Genomic DNA, 15,312 nt, shown 5'->3' with positions numbered 1-15,312 from the left:
GACCTCCCTGTTGCTTGCAACGAGATCGTGTCTAGTTTATTCTTCTTTTTTTCTATTTAGCTCGGGGTGATTTTTTTATTATTAGAGTTATCCAAACAATTTAAACTTTATGTAATTGCTCATTAAAAGTTATGGTACTAATTGACCCTGTGTCAAAGAACTCCCAGAACTAACAGAGTTATTGCCCTTTGAGAAGGAAATGCTTGTTATCGCTACTCCTCTGAAACCATAAGAGATAGAGATTTGGAACTTTTACCAATGTCTTCATTACACTTACAGTGTAGAGGGTTGTTCAATCTATTCATACCAAAAGGATCTGAGGCCCCCTTGTAGTAGTTATTGCCCCTGAACGTATTTAAATTTCCATAAAATCACTTTCAACTTTTTTATTATTTATCATAGAGACTTCGGACCACTTGGGATGGAAGAGTCTACCTTGGCCGAAAAAAATGACAAAAAGGTCAAAGGTCAAGGTCATTAGAGAAGCCGTAAATTAATGAGTTTTTATATCTCTTTTGTTTAGGGTGGTAGAGAAAAACTTTTTTATGGATGTAGTAGGACATCCTAAGACATTTTAAAATATGGCTCATACCTTTGAATAATTACAGAGTTATAGCCCCTATTGTACGAAATGCTTGTTATCGCTACTCCTCTGAAACCATAAGAGATAGAGATATGGAACTTTTACCATTGTCTTCAGTACACTTAGAGGGTTCTTCAATCTATTCATACCGAAAAGTTCTAAGGCCCCCTTCTAGGAGTTATTGCCCCAGAAAGTATTGAATCTTCAATAAAATCACTTCCAACTTTTTTACTATATATCATAGAGAGTTCTGATCACTTGGAATAGAAGCGTCTACCTTGGCCTAACAAAATGACATAAAGGTCAAAGGTTATGGTCATTTGGAAGTCGGTTAATCAATGAATTCTCATATCATTTGATATACAGTATTATAGTAAGGGTTTCAATAGCTTGCTGGATTGCGCAATAAGGCATTCAATTGGGTCAGCCAGGTATCACATCAAGTCCTGTGGTTACTCAAGTGGAACTTGTTTTTTACAGTCAGCCCATTCATTTTGTACAAAGACAGCTAGCCTCTACAGCACTCTCTTCTATTGTTAGCTTTACTGTTTATATGATTGTGTAAAGAATATTCAATTGGCTCAGTTTTGTTCATAGTGGAAAAAAATTCAGAAAAGTAATTCAATAAATGTTAACGATATATACAACATGGAATTCCTAAAGAAATAGCTTGAAAAAAAAATCCCTTTAAAAATCATTTATTTTTTTATGGCTTTGTGGTTTTCCCATTTTATAGTACAACATGTATCATAGGTAGAATAATTTTTTGTATACCTTATTGAGCAATCTAGCAATTCATTAAAAATATTAAGGTGGAAAGGACTCTTATTGCTCAAGAACAATTAGCCTACTAGTTTGTTTTGTAATCTGTTTAAATTGGTCATCATCTTCCAACACAAGTCATGAAAACAAAACTGATTCTGGAATTAAGTAAATACATTTTTAGGAATCCTGACAGACTTAACATCGTTATGATTCAAACACAAAATATTCAATATCAATAGTCTGAGAAATTCTTTGTTTCATGATTTTACTTTTTGTTCTCAATAACAACTTGAAAAATTCAATTGTGAAAATCAAAGTTTTCGCTTTTTAAGAATTAATGCTTGTATAAGATATGTTCTCATTCTTAAAGATATATTGACATTTTTTCTTCTGCAGTTGGGTAAATCATCAAATATAGCACCGTGAGATGCAGCAAGAAAAGGATGAAACCCGTCATATTGTTTAGATTTATGAAAAACTTCAAGCTTATTAAACTTTTTATGTGAAACTTGTATTTGAACTCCATAGTGCCCCGAAATGTAATTTAAACGCATAATTTTATATTCCAAACCTTGCTAACCGCTTACCAGTTTTTTCAGTACGTTGATTACATTTTATATTATCAAATACTCTGCAAATGTTTTGCGCATTTATATCATCAACTGGTGTCTCATAATATCGCGGTACTTATTCTTTTCCCTAAAAAAGATATACCAAGTTATCATTTTCACATGTCATTAGTGCTGTTCAAAAAGCTTGTATTAGACTAGCTTTTCTGAGGAACATCAATTTCCCGAATTACTTAGTTTATTTTGTGTGCTATTTTTAAATCACAAGTCTTATTCACCTTCAAAATTAGAGAGTTCCATTGTATCGCGGCATTGGAAATCTAGAGGCCTGGTTCAGTTATAACGAACATTTTTTATTTTTCAAAAATAAAATATGATTCTTCATGAAAGCAAAGTCACATAAACTGGTTAGGGAATGAAATATTCATTTTATTATGCTTTTTATTTAGTTTTTTTCATCAGATACATTGTGGACCTTTGAACTTGCTTTCTCTCCGGAAAAAATTTTATTTGTGGGAAAAATTTTATTTGCCGATATATTTGACAACAATTTTGCACTCATTCTGAAGTTGGTGCATGAACTCTTTGTGAAAAATCGCGGAAAAAACGGGAATCCTTATTTTTGGAACATACCGCGATACAACGGAACTTAATTGGTATTGGTTGAGTCCAATTAGACTGGGTTTTTTTGTAATGAATGAAACTCGTAAATGTCAGATACAAATAAAATCAGAAATCGGGAAGTATTGAGCTGATATAGTTTTGTGTACAATTTCTTACAGTGGATTTTGGCTATTTTTGATCAATATTTGATTATTCAGTATAATAATATATACACAATACAATATGGATATTGTTTTAAAAAGTACTATTTTAATTTCTAATCGTATGATTCAATTTAATTGACATGTAGATCAATATTTAAGGTGTCTAACGCTCTATAAGTCAGCATACTTACATATTCATGTTAATTACAGATTCAGATATTAAATTGCAACTAATTTCAAATATTAAAAAGATAATCAGCCAGACACTAACTGACGGGCAATTTGGTATATTACATTTATATTTTCATATTTATCACAAGCGCCTGACTATAAACGTAAAGGAATTGAGTAATGAGTTTCGAAATCGTTATATATGTATTGTCTCATTTTGTGGATGGCAACTTTTGCAAATCAAACAAATTTCAGTCAAGATACAAGATAAATTATACCATCTTGTCGAAATAGTTATCGCAACAAAATATAATAGCGTATGTAAAGTAGACAAAAAAGAAGTCGGAGTTTGTTTGAAAAACAAGAAAGGTAACTTGACTTTTTGTCAAGTGTCATTTTTATTTATTGTAAATAAAGTTATTTCAAAAGCCATATAAGGAAAATATCCTTTAAAATGATTTACAGGCTATTCTACGGATGAAAACATTTTCGATTAAGTTAAGATAAGCTATGTTGACTGTGGATGGCAGAAATATGCCGCCATATATTTGCACTGTTTTGTTTATTGCGTGCTGACAGATGTGTGTGATTATTTTGTTCCTCCTGTTATTCACTTTATATTCAATACACATCTATTTTAGCATAGTATACAAAAAGTAAATTAAGCGTAAACAAAAATGACATACTTTTCTTTCCACTGGAACCTTTTTGGAAGGGAAGTCTTAACTTGAGTAAACGTCTTTTTGATTCTTTTGTACTTGGTTTGCTGTTAGGTTCTTCTACGAAAATTGAAAAACATTATCACTAAATCAGAATGTTGTTCCGTTGAATATCGATTGTCAAACAAATACATAATACGATTTGCCTTTTGTCAAATTTTCATCCAACAAATGTGTGACTTCTTTACTTATATGTTCATTGTCTGGAGTTTCGATTTTTATTTTTTCATCATTTTCTTTAAAAAAAAGAAAGTTATTCTTTAAATAATCACATGCTATCGCCCTTTAATGTAATGATGCATGCGGAAATTTGAGCTCGTTTCAAATTACCGTCGATTTTCCAACTTGGTGAGAGACAAAGTGATTTGCACCTTCGTTCCGTCCAAGCACAGATATTTACAAAAAATTTCGTTGATATTAAAATATTATCAAACCTCGTTTGGGGGGGGGGGGGGGTATAATAATAATATAAATTTTGAGATTTAGTCGTAGATTTATAACCAAGATACAGGGCTCACAACCCTTTGTCATGCAAACAAGGCTCGTGTCCTGTTTTTGTTTACGATGATTCAATATACCTGTTTATATAAGACACATGGTTACTGTCTTGATATGAAAGCTACATTTGGGCGAGGGTAAAAAGAACGTGACAGAGTTCGTGACCCGAGATATCGCTTATATTCTAATTCAGTTATCATGTATTTTGTTTCTTCTGCAATACAACATCACATATTCCGCCTCAAACGACAAATTTCAAATGTATTTAAACAGTTTCTAACGTTTAATTAACACAATCATTTAAGGTTTAAAACTGAAATTTTCGCTTCAATTTTTAAAATAATAATGTAAACAAAAGCTTTGTTTGCATAGCAAAAACTGATAAGCTCTGTAGCCTGCTTATTACTCAACAAATTGCACACAAGTTTTGGTTGCCTATTAAAAATGCCCTTCTAAAGCATTGAAAAAATTTTAATCCGAAAAATAATTTCGACGAAAATTGTGACCTTTAACATTAGAATTTACGTTAATTTTATCATGTTATTTCACATATTTACATTTGCAAATATGTTTCCTTATATGAATCCATGGAACAGCGAAAACGTGAAATTATGTGTGAACTCTTTCATGACGTCACAATAATCATAGCTTGGAGCTTCACAGGATTTGATTACGTAACCAAAAGGTTCATATCCGGGTTCACCTTTTAGCTTTCTGTTTATTTCTTAAATAATTTTCCATTGGTGCAACTTTACCTATTCCGTCACAAGTGTAACTTAATTCAAAACATTCGTAACTTCTAAGCAGCTAATTGATAAGGTTCTAGATACTTTACTTCCTTTTTCATTGTTTTTATATACTAGTGTATTTTAAACAGTTTGCATTTTGTCCTAAAAAAAACAAAGCTGACAGTGTATGGAAACGGGAAAATCGGTTTCCTTTTCAAAAATATCTATCAAAAGAGGCAAATAGGCAAATAAAAAACTTTAAAAAAAATTAAAATAATATACCTGTTTAAAAACAATACACGTCTTTACCTTTAGCGGACTCATCTACATTCAGCAAGAGTTTGCTTTCTTCATCTGTATTACTGGTTTTAGTATTATCTTTTGTGTTTTCTGCATTTTCTGTTGACATTGAAAAATACTTTTAAGAGTGTATGTCATATTGACTTTGTTTTTATTTTAAACTCTCATGATTAACGTTTAAATAAAGAAATATATTGCTTACATAAAAAAACCAAATCTGCGTTTTATTAGGAAAATTAGCAGTAAAATATGTGTGCTTTATATTGCATATAATTTTTACAAAATGCTTATTCATCAAGATGTACAAATTTAAATTTTACATAGAAATTATTATAGACTTACGTTTAGAGTGTTTAAAAACTATAAAATTTTAGCAAAAGGTTAACTCAAGGGATTTAGATAATTTAAGTCGGTAAACCAGTGATATCTATACCGCTATCTTGGGTCGATCAATGGATAAATGTCATCTAAAACCTATATTGTTCAAACAACCGTGTAAATAAACCTGACAAACCTTTTTCCCCCGTTGAGCCTATCATTACATCCTTTATATTCAAAGATATATTTGTTTCTCCAGATCCTGACTTCTTATTCGGTGTTTGGCGGGAAAAATCACATTACAAATGCGTGTTTTGTTGTGAAAGAAAAAGCATAGTAGTTGTACCAGAAGACACATAGACCACTCGGACCAATGACCAACACAAAGTATGACCAGTGACGAATAACAAGTCCCCTTGTTATACGTTACTGGTTTGACTACCGCTGTCTTCCGTGTGGTATATACATGTATCATAGGCGTCGGAACTTTTTTTCGCAAATTTATACATACCAAAGACCTTTTTTTGCTTGTCAATATTTTGTACGAGTCTAGCCCCCCCCCCCCCCCCCACACACACACACACACTTTCAATTTGATTCCAACGCCACAATTTTATTCCGACGCCACTCATTTTTTTTTTTTGGAAAAACTTGTTTTAAATACATACAAAAGGTGTTACCTAAATTCCTCCTGTTACGGAAGCGGAAAAAATTGACTACTACAAATGGTGGAATCGACTCCCCCATTCTCTTTGTCGACTCCCCTGCGATAGGGGTTGTATATGATGACTGAGGTAAATTAGGAAATAAAATATTTTTAGAAAGTAATCAACATTTTTGTATTTAAACTCTTTAAATGAGTACGTGATTGTCATTTCAAATTTGCCAGTTTAAAGTATATGTAAATACTATAAAAAATAAGCACAGTTACGCCTATTTGGACATTTTCATTTGTACAATACTGTCCACCGTTTAAATGCCCAGTTAACTCGTACGTTTATTACTTCTTATTAGAGGTATGAGGTCGTGGGCATTTGCAACGGCTTATTCCCCCCGATTCCTTTTTACAAATCTATCTTTGAAAAGCCATTTGAACAGAAAAGATTAATTTGGAAGCATCCCTAGGTAATGTAGATTTAAGTTTGTTCAATTCTAGGTCTTTGTTGGTAGGATGGGTCCACAATTGGTGATGTCAAGGTTGTACAAGATTATAAAAAAAATATCTACAAAAATTCAAATTCTTCTGGAAAGCATTCAGCCTAAAACGCTGAAACTTGGGTGAAAGCACAAGTTGTGCAAATTGAAGTTTTATCAAACTATGATTTCCTTGAAAATGTGGGGTCACAAAGGGATAGGGGATTTTTAAATACATAAAGAGGAAAATCTGCTTACAAATACCAAAGCAACAAGCAGGACTTAATGTTAACTATAAAAATATGTCAATAAAAATCGGAAAATTTGTTAACTTATTGTGCAAGATCTACTGTACTAATTTGTCAAGATGATTAAAATTTTATACTGGATTACTGATTTGATCAGAGTTTTGGCTAGTGTTGCTCAGGTGGGCTGTGTAGCCCCGGTTCTTTGTTTTATAAAGCGCTTTGCTTCACTTTATTAGAAAGCGTAAATTGTTTCAAACCATTTTATATTAGTATACAATAGGCTCATGTGCCTTATAGGTCACCTGAGTAACTGCAGTATGGCTTTTGCAATGTATATTCATGAGCATTATACATGTCATTACAGTGCTAATGAAATCATTTTTAATATTCTAGGATCCAATAGTCTTTCTTAATTAAAAACAAATTATCAAAAAATTGTGGCAGAGCATACAGTGACATAATTTAACAAATCTTAAGTACAAGAAAATAGTCGGTCGAAATTACCCCAACTTTCCTTTTTATAATCATTAGAGCCCCACCGTAGCGTTTAAAACAAGTTTTCTTAAATACACTTTTTACTATCATAATCAAAAGAGCCCCAACCTAACACCAGAACCCAAGACCCATGGACCATAAACTTCACAATTTTGGAAAAGGCACTATTAATCATCATAACTATGTAGTCAGTTCATTGTTCTTAATACCCAGGAGCAGAGGAGAACATTAATAAAAGTTAATACATTTTCAATATATAATCATCAGACCCCCACCCTAACGCCACAACCCCTAACGCATGGACCATTACCTTCACCATTTTAAAAATGGCACTATTAATCATCATAACTATGTTCTTAAATTATCGTTCTTAATGCAGAGAAGCAGAGGAGAAGTTTTTTTTTAAACCAATGCAGTTTAACTATATAATCATTACAATCCAAACTTAACGCCACATCCCCTGACCCTGTAGTCATTAATTTAACAACTTTGTAGCGAGCTTAATGCTTATTATACTCATGCCAGCAGTTTGTCCAGGTCAAAAGAAGATTTTTCAAAGATAGCATTTATTTGATGATTAAGCCCCATCCTCAGGCCCCCGGGGAGGGGGGTGGGGTGGCAGAGCATGTCTTTTTTTTACTCGTTGTCACCTATTAATGCTGTACGCCAAATTTGGTTGATATTGGCCATGAGGTTCTAGAGAAAAAGCTAAAAATGTTCAAAAGTTCACAAGTTCAGACCGATTAACGACAACTGACAAAAACAGCATGCATTTCGGTTTTAAAGATTTCATTTGCAAATTAGAAAATACAAATAGTGTAGTTTGGTGCATCTTACCTGAACTTACGGATGTCCCTGTTGCCTCAATGTCAGATTCAGCGCTTGTTGTGTTGCATGCTGTAAAATATCTCATCTCAAATATAAGTGATAAAGCCATATACCTCCCATGTAGTGATTTCAATATACCTTACCAAAAAAATACTCTCTCTCTCTCTCTCTCTCTCTCTCTCTCTCTCTCTCCATAAAATATTTCCTCCCTTGATTTCAATTTCTTTTAAAATAACACGTCTATTTTTTATGGAATGTTTTGTACATAAAGTATAAAATCTTACATATAAATGGATTGTTGATCAATTTTCGTATTTTATTTCTCTTCCACCAACAAAGGAATACCAGACCAATGAAGAACAAAGGAACAACGATGCACACTGCAACAAGGCCTGCGCTTGTCCCACTACCGTTGGAGGGCATCACGTTATGGATCTGTGTTGTCTGTTCGTCGCCTGTGACTTTTGTTGTATGAGATTCTACCCTATCATATGAATCATAAAACGCAATTTTTCAATATGCATTACAGCACGCACTGTTGGTAAAATATCTAGACTTTGCTGCAAATTATTTCAGACTTTGAATGAAACATACCTTAATCTGGGTAAACATCCTGCATCTGAAGCAGTGAATGATTTTAATAATTGACAGCGTTTTGAGGACATTTAAGGAATGTATTATAAAGGATAGAACAAGCAAATGTATTTTTAAATGTCCTATATGTAAACATTACTTGTTCTTTCACTTATATAAATAGTTTTATAATAAATATTGAAATTAAAACATGATTTAAACCCAAATAACATGTCAATGTTTATTTTTTCACCGCTTATTCTCTCGTCAACTTAAATCAATGATCATATACTTACAATTAAAGTTTACGTTTGATTTGTAAACCTTGGTTGGACATTCGCGAGATGACGTAGCTTGGCAAATGTTGGCATCTAGTTTTCCAGTTACACTGTATATCGGACATTTTCCTGAAAGAAGCGTTTTCAAGTTGTCGTTTCATTGTCATTTCAGATTGATAGAATAAAAAGGAATATAAAATCAAGTAAAATGAATGGTGTTATCGTAAACGTAATTGTAATGTTTGTTTTCTATCTTTTTTTCTTTCTTTTTTTAAGCAAACCAAGGTTGAAGTTTCCGTTAGAAGACAAAGTTTACATATATAAGAATAGTGGTTTTTTTTTAAACTTACCTGCTTCAATCCAAATCGGGCTGGTACAGAGTTCACGTAGCTGACCATCTTCTGTCTTCAAACAGTGATAGTTATCCAATGTAGGACATTTATTGATGTTAGACCTCGATGTCCTAGCCTCAGACGTACCTGGACATTGTTTAATGGAGGCCATTTTGAAAAACTATAAAGACTATCAAAATTGTTTCAGCCCACGACGTTGTAGTTTGTGTTGCATTTACAGCAGTATTTGGTAGGGTGTTATCTGATAAAACGCAATTTAAAAGATTATTGTGAATAAATGATAGATGATATACTATCACTGTGCAATATGAATGTTTAAGATAATATTTTCACAAGTTAAAACGGGTACAAGCATTTGTACACAAAGTTTAGTATGTACACTGGGTTTATCAACGGCTAGAAATATATATTTAGCATCTTAGTTTTTAATCAAGTTTATTTTCGATTTCTTAAACCAAAAATCGTGAACAGAAACATGGTGTGTTTTATCTTTATAAAAAATAAATAGAGTTAAAAACTTAAAACCTCCGAGACAATAAAAATACATGCACTTAATTTATGACCACATTATTTCCTACTGAAATTTCCTTCTGTTATCAAATAAATTTTGTTTATTCAGGAAATAATGTACAAACGTCGTACGAGAGGTGTGCTTTGATTGAAAAAAACACACCAAAACACTGTTTTATATTTTCCAGCAAACTGATACCAATTAATGTACCCACTGCGTAAGGGATGTGAAACCCCGTCATAACATTATAACTAACTTTTTCTTACATAACAACTGTGTTTAATTAATTAAGGTGGCTCGACACACCAATGCATTATTTGATGGATCGATGAAGAATCATTTTTGAGAAATGATTATACAAAAATGACACCTACATCGGCCTCTGATTATTTTATATGAATTTTTTTGTATTTTTTTTATAGAAACCGGAAACATCGTTTTAGCTGCGAACAAGATATATTAGAGCTAAAAATTTGTTATCAATTAATGCACAATACAATTATCTATAAATACATATCAAAACGGCCAGATAAACTTTGAAATATTTTTGTAAAAAAAAATATTTATGAAAATGAAAAAAAAGGATTGTAAATATTTTTTAAATCTATGGATAAAAACTGCAGATAAACTGTTACTCGCATTTAACAATTGCTGTTCAATCATATTTCAACAAGAAATTGAAACCAAATAGTGAAATTAAAGAAAAAATGGAAAATTTTAAAATCGAACCGATCCCGATTGTAATTAAACTGATCCCGAACGAAATCACATAAAGTTAGAATGAATCAGAATTTTGCAAAAATTTCAGGTTGTTTAGCTGTAAAATGGTTTCGTCATTTACTAACTTTATAATTTATATCAATTACTTAGAAAAAAACTGCATTTTATTTGTAAAATTTCAATTTTAAAATAATTCTGATCGGGATCGTTTTTTTTTCAATCGGGATCGGTTCAAATTTGATAAATAGCAATTTTCCCAAAATTTCGCATTTTCATTTCAATTTCTTTGTAAAATATCATTGTTTAGTAAATAGTTTATGTGACTATATGTTATTTTTAAAATTTTATCCTTAGATTAAAAAGATATTAAAGAATTAAAATTTTGATTTTCAGAAATATTTTTTTAATTAAAAAATTAAACACTTGACCAAACGATCTTTTGCATGAATTTATTTATAATTATATTACACATTAATTGACAACAAGTTTTAAGCTCTAATATATTCTGTTTGTCTGCAAAACAGTTTTTCATATTTTACTGAAAAAATACAAAAAAATTCGTGTAAAATAACTGAAAGCCGATATTGATCTCTGTTTTGTGGAATCATGTTTCAAAAAAGATTCTCTATCGATCCATAAAATAAAATTTTGGTGTGTCGAGGAACCTTAAAAAAAAAGCTATAGATAAACAAATATATTTGGGTAATCGTACGTTATACAGTAAAATTTCCTGACTGTGTGTTCATAGTACTTGTTTTATTTATTTTAGGTGATTATTCGTATCTTCTGCAAAATGCAGTTTGCTTTTGACAACGTCCTTTTTAAAAGCATTCTATTAAGAAATAGGGTGTCATTTTGGATGAGTACGGGTTGGTCATGTGATCAAATCCCAAAACGCCTGAAAGGCTTAATGGAGGATTTGATCACGTACCAGTCTGTATTTATATCCGATATACATCCAAAGATTATATATTATTTCTTATATTTACATTTGTTGCAAATAATGACAATAAAATGCTCCATACTTTCTTTTTTGTGATGACCTAGAAAGCCGCTTCGATTAAAATGACGTAATAATTAATAGTTTAACAATGTTGCATTATAGAATATAAATATGACACTACTTTTTTATTACAATAAAGTAAATCAGTAAAGAAAATTAACTACATTGAAGCTCGTCGGAATAATGCTACTTCTGTTGAAGTCGCAGAGCGGCTGGAAGTTTGAAAATGACGCGATTGAACGCTGAGTTTTCGTAGACATTTTCAGATGAAATTCTATCACAGAATCAGATTTAAGAGCACAACGCTTTTCCCCGGACAATACAGGGACAAGCTATTCTAATTTTTGTTTAAGGAACAAAACGGACATCGAAGTAGAAGGAGTTAAATTGACCGTGAATGGACTAAATAGGAGAGGTCTGTGATAATGCGTTTGCGAATTTGATCGAGACTTGTTATAAAAGTCAGAATTGAACTATAACTGATTTTTAACTACTTTGACAAATTGCGAATGTAATTTTCAGGAACGTTTTGTTTATGTCGATCCATAAACATGATCTTACGTAATGGTGAATCGTAAGCCATGATCATTTATCCGCGCAATTGATGTTATTTATTGTAAAAATAAAAATGAATGAATAAAACTTCATATAATGAAAAACAGAATGTTTTCCCTTGATGCCTAATTAATTATGTTTTTGCTACGATATTCGGTGTGTTTTAGCGTAAGTCGATTAATTTGTTTAGATAGAAAAAATAGTGTGTGATAAAGTTTAATTCAGTTTATTTCAGTTTAATATTTGTTTGTGACTATTTGTAAATAGTTGTAATTTTGGACTAAGTTGTGTTCCATATTTGTCAATCGAGAGTGTTCGGTATTAGGGTTATTTTTAGTATAACCGGTTTGGTGAGTTAGAGCCGTGGCTGCTTGTCAAGTGTGCGGCCACGTTGGTGAATTCGTCCTCCAGTTTGTTAATTTTGGCGAATTCCAGAAGTTAGTCTGGTAGACTGGTGGCCATAAATTACTGTAAATCTGTTTGGGCATTTGCTTTTCTCCAGCCGGTAAGTTTTTGTATGTATTTTGTCAGTTTCATAGTATATTTACAGGGTGTGGTCTTTGTTATTTTCGTTGCATAAATGAGTATATCTATAGGTTTTAGAATAGGTAATTATTGTTTCAGTGCAGGGATATTTATATTATTTGAGCCGGTGTGTCAATGGCGAAACGTCACTTGAAGGCTTAGCGTAGCATTTGTGGGGCAGGACTTGGACTGAGGGCAGTTGACGGAGCGGCGCGTGACGCAAGTGGGACGCACGGGAGCTCGTGTTTGAACGTTTATTGTCAGGAGGCCCTGTGTGGATAGTTTTCCAGTGAGATACCTTCGAGTCCGGGACTGGAGACAGGATATTTTGTTTACGTGTTTTGTGTGCTATGGAGGCCCAGTGGGGACTATTTTAGGGTGGCTTTTGCTATTATTTGAAGCCAAACTTTCAATTCTATTTTATGATTAAATGATTTATCAGTTTACCTAGTGATAAAAATTGATTGTTTAATTACAGATAACATTCCAATGTACTTTTTTCTGTGAAATTACATATAACAGTATTGGTAATTTTGATTTGTTGGTTTATTCCTTTGCATACTGTTATAGCTGTATTTAGCCAGCGTTTAAAGCATTTATTTGTTTCATATAGATACTGACAATTGAATGTGTTAAAGATTAATTCACTGTTGTTTCGTTGTCAGTGTTGATTGATTAACTTTTTAAAGTTATATTTTCTTTCTTTGTGAGAGAGTGGGGGTGTGTGTTTGTGAGTGTGAGTCTCTTCATATTCTATTATTTTATTTTGTTTTGTTGATAAATAAATTCATTTTGTTTTGTTTATTTTACTGTTTGTTGTTTTCGCTATCACCCCCACAAAATTCATAAAGAACTTCATTACATAGTGACTCAGATTATTCATACGCTATGTTGACCTCTTGACCTCTAACGATGTTATGCAGGAATAACAACAGTTATAAAAACGCAAATAGTGTTATATAAAGAAAAACATTTGCAAGTGTTAATATTTCATTTTACATTATGTTTAGTGTGTGCTAAATCTTTAACTCAACTAACTAATTTTTTTGCTAATTTTCTTTTTTTTTTGCTAAGATTTTTACACGGAGCTCTGCACCAGACGACAAATATATTTGTATTACATTGATCTATGTTTTTAAGATCCCTTTCACGTGATTATATTTTATTAATGAACAATTCAATTTAAATGCACTCTGCGCAAATAATTGGAAAAGTTTTTAAAAATATAAACAGAAACCAAGACCTCTCGTTTGCGCTAAAAAAACTTCCCTCTAAAATTAAATACATATATTGTAATCCCTTAACCGCTTTTCAAGAAAAAAGACAGTGATTAACAATCTTGGTAATGACATTTTTACTGATTACAGCTACTCATTTGCAAACAACAGTTTTTAGATGACATTTCATTTACTTTTGCAATTTCTATTAGGTACGGCCGCCGTTGAAAAGGAACGAACAACAGACAAAATAAACTAAGAGGTCATATCAATTTTTGGCAGTGGATGAACGTTTTACAGTATGCAGGAAGATAACTTTAAGTGCTTGTTCAGTTTTCTTTAATTATTAGCATTTAATTTTTTAACAACTTTTGCATTAAATGTTTAAAACTCTGCTAGGTCCAAGTTAAAAAAAACACGCAAGCACAATGGCAAATCACATAACACAATGAAACCACTTTACTATGCTGCAGTAATAATTTCTGTAATAATGTTGTTTTGATGGATGTAGCACGAGATAAATTCCGTTCAAGCATTGGTTCCAAAATTGTTTATTACAATGTCTGTCACTTGTAGAAATATATATATACTTGATCATTGCTGCTTATCATATTAATATTATATCAATTAGAAACCAGAACAAAAGTATTTAAACATTAAAGGAGGCAGGGTTTGCAACAAATTAACCATTGGATAGATCTGTATTAAACTTTTGAATATGATTTTTTTTTTACCGTAAACTGCCATTAGGGAAAGACAGAATTCAATATTATAGCTTTAAAATTTGAACATCTCTTTACACCGAGCATTTTGTCAAAAGGAGGTAAATTTAGTCTAAAAATGGCCACGACCATCCGGCCCTCTATAATAGTGAAAATGTGAGGAACAGTTTTTACAGTAAAGTGTACTAGTGTAATTATCAACGATGCCTTAATTCAATGAAGAGTGTAACTAGAGGTCTAACATAAGTCTTAAGATTCTTGTATTTTTATTTTTATCTATTTGTGTTTTTTATGTCGATCCTGGAATGTTTGACCTGTCCAAACTCACTGTGCGATCATCTCAAGCATGTTTATTTTGCATTATTTATTAGCTTGTCAACATCATTAAGTGTAAAAAATATCTGAAGCATACTGTGCTATCAAATTCATGTATTTTTTGAAAGATAAAAAATCTAAACGCAAGATAACTACGTTCATAGCTCTTTGATTATATGTATTAAAGAGTTAAATAAACTTATTTTTGTATACACGTAGTTTACTGTCATATTTACTAGTATCTGTTACCTTTACTCCTAATTGAAATGAAAACAATGAGTCTACACTTTCTTCCGGTTAAGTAGAAAATAACAATCAACACGTTTTGTGTACAATTTTATTTTCAAACATACGGCAATTAACTTTCATATGCCGAAAAAAACCCAATTCATGTTAATTCAAATAAGAACCAAGAGG

The 15,312-nt window shown here is 31.7% G+C and overlaps 2 long non-coding RNA genes across 3 annotated transcripts; both read right to left on the bottom strand.

The window, feature by feature from the left end:
- Positions 1-3,541: 3,541 nt before the first annotated feature.
- On the bottom strand, positions 3,542-5,953 carry LOC136273398 (uncharacterized). 2 transcript variants are annotated; one of them, XR_010711611.1, is made up of 3 exons: positions 5,615-5,953; positions 5,110-5,199; positions 3,542-3,634 (listed from the first exon to the last, which is right to left on the bottom strand). It is a non-coding gene; the product is annotated as an uncharacterized lncRNA (long non-coding RNA). The 2 variants fall into 2 exon arrangements; XR_010711610.1 differs by lacking the exon at positions 3,542-3,634 and adding an exon at positions 3,702-3,810.
- Positions 5,954-8,132: 2,179 nt separating this feature from the next.
- LOC105317832 (uncharacterized) lies at positions 8,133-9,677 on the bottom strand. Its single transcript, XR_010711609.1, has 5 exons — positions 9,325-9,677; positions 8,993-9,103; positions 8,718-8,742; positions 8,408-8,607; positions 8,133-8,192 (listed from the first exon to the last, which is right to left on the bottom strand). It is a non-coding gene; the product is annotated as an uncharacterized lncRNA (long non-coding RNA).
- Between the last annotated feature and the right edge of the window lie 5,635 nt (positions 9,678-15,312).

The sequence above is a fragment of the Magallana gigas genome, chromosome 3, assembly GCF_963853765.1.
Source record: "Magallana gigas chromosome 3, xbMagGiga1.1, whole genome shotgun sequence".
NCBI classification, from domain to species: Eukaryota; Metazoa; Mollusca; class Bivalvia; order Ostreida; family Ostreidae; genus Magallana; species Magallana gigas.
The sequence above is the reverse complement of the archived record's forward strand: the minus strand, read 5'-3'. Positions and strand labels throughout refer to the sequence as shown.